Source organism: Mytilus galloprovincialis, chromosome 1 (assembly GCF_965363235.1).
Source record: "Mytilus galloprovincialis chromosome 1, xbMytGall1.hap1.1, whole genome shotgun sequence".
NCBI classification, from domain to species: Eukaryota; Metazoa; Mollusca; class Bivalvia; order Mytilida; family Mytilidae; genus Mytilus; species Mytilus galloprovincialis.
Window position 1 is genome coordinate 7,447,946 of NC_134838.1, and position 2,804 is coordinate 7,450,749.

Here is a 2,804-nt window from a genome sequence, read left to right on the forward strand (position 1 = left end):
TCAGTTTATGCAAGATTCTTCAGAAATTTGTTCCCTCAAAATGGGTTCTTAATGAATGGTCATTCGGGTGTTGCGCAATTTATTGAATGACGTCATTGTTTGGAATGTGACGTCACAAACCTCGAATTTTCATATTTCTGACACACGAAATGGAACTATAAAAAGAACTCAATGAAATACCATACAAAACACAAAAAAATACAATAAACAGAATATTTTTGAAACAACAGCACGCAATTTGTAAGGTAACCCAGGTGCTTCAGATGAGTAATTGAGCAGTTCTTTTAAAGCTTTTAAAACAAGACAAAAGTAGAACTGAAGGTAACCCAGGTGCTAGGGATCAGAAAGCAGTTCATATGTACTCTCCTGTTGAAATATATATGATAAAGCGTATAAAACATGGCAAAATCCGTAGCACATGTCGTATCACCTTCGACCAATATCATCACTCGGGCCTAAAGGCCCTCCGGCTTATATTGGTATCTCGGGATTATACGGCATATGATACGGATTTTGCCATGTATTATTCTCTATGTACCGATGTTCGACTTCAACTTGAATCTTTGGCAAACCCAATGGCTCTAACTTCCCAATTATCAAATTTTCAGCATAAACAAATCTCTGTCGTTCGTATTGTGTTTCCATAACTAAATTGCTAAGTTGCGTACTTCCTTAATAGGGAAAGGCTTCATACAGAAAATGATTAGAATTTTTTTTAGAAAGAACCAATTCAATCGACACTACTTAAGTGTGCGGTCACCATCATAAATTGATTCAACGATACGATATATTTGTGTCTCATCTCACCTGTGCCATGTTTTTGCGAAGTTAGATTTTTTTATTCCAATCTTATCTTTGATATATTGTTTTTCCGACTGTGACATGAGACTTAGTGTGGATATGCATGGCGATGAGGCATGCATAGCAGAAGACGATTACCTTGTCGGCAAACCCGATTTCACTCCTCTGTTCGAATCCACCAAATTTGGTTTGTTACGTTGATTTGTACCTTCTCAATCGATTTATTACTTTACCATCGGTAACCTACCTAAATCAGTCCTTAGTGACTATCGACATTTTTCATGGTCTTAGATTGAGTTCTATTTCTGATTTTTGACGCATTGACTAAATGCGGTTGGAACATGAGTAGAAGGCAGGATAGGCTTACCATATCGACAAACCCGGTCCTTTTAGAGTTCATGTCATTTTCCCCAGGATTTGTTTGCTACTTTGATTTGTTTCTCGTAATAGATACATGTGAATTAAATATCGGTAAACTAGTGTTGCCTAAAGTTAACATTAAGTCAATTACTATCAGCAGAATATTTGATAATACATAAAAACATTCGTTCAAGAACTCCAAATTGTTTGAACGTATATTTATATTGCCCTTGATATTGACAAAACATTGATTGAGAGGTGACAATCAGTTAACTTATACAACTGTAAACAAATCATTTTCGGTCACGGTAGAAATATAGTTTTATATGAATTGATGAACCCAAATTTATATAGGACATATTTATATATTCGAATGTAACATTTAAAAAAAGTTTACATTTTCATTAATATGACCGATAAAAGTATTTTCATTTAATAAAATATTGGTAATTAAATTCAAATATAACGAAAAACAATCACAAACGAGATTTTAGGAACAGTTATATATATTGTATCATTTCAACAAATGAATTTTAAAATCAAAACAATAATATTCAGTCAAGGTACAGCTTGAAATGATGTTTAATAATTTAGAAGCATTGTTGGAATAAGAATTAATTTAGAATTCATAGAAATAAATTTCATCTCTTTCAATCCAAAAATAATAGGGGCATTGAAGAACTACATATATATGTATACCCATCGATCGTTATCCTTTAGTTCTAATTATCATTTCATACAAAATTGTACCATTCCTGTTTATAAATAAGAAATATTAGGGTATCGTAATAGTTTTTTTCTTGTACCTTTTTACAAAAACAATACATGTGGTATATATAGACAGAAACAAACATGCCTGTTGACATACATACAAGTGATATAAGCACCTTAATACCTAATATCAAATTATCAGAATACAATTTGATACTGATAAAACAAAATGTATTTCAAGGCTAAGAAATTGTTTGAATTATGTTATCTTACCTAAACGTACATTGTCCTTGATATTGTTATCAAGAGTGTTGAGTTCCGATAATCATTTAAACCAATGAAACTGCAAACAACCAATAATAATCGGTCATAATAAAGATTATGAACATACGTAAATAATAAATTATTACAATATTTGTAATTTTAATAAATGTAGACTGTCTGTGATATGACCTTAAAAGACACATAAATAGGACATTATGAAATATTTGTTTACGGCTGTAACATGCAATTAGTCTATATGTAGAATAATAGCGTTTGCCTTTATGTATGCTTTAGGTTAGCAACTGCTAATACATATATGACATTCATATGTAAAAGAAACACCTTATTCATTAAAGAATGATTAGTAAAATCCGACAAAAGGCCTCCCAGATGCGCTCCTCTTGTATTCGAGTAAATTGCTCCTGTATTCAAATTTCAAAATTATTCAATTGACCACGACAGGAAAAAGAAGGATGCTATGTGTAAAACCACCTGTTAAGTCTACTGTTGAAACCTTTATTTTTGGCGAGAAATTGAACGGCGGTTTCCTCCGAAAATGATATGCACTACTGACGAAGCCTTTAGACGTAATTTTCCGAATACATATGCCATAGTAATATATATCATGTCAAATATGTCTCGTGATCAAATAAAATTTAACTGATAAC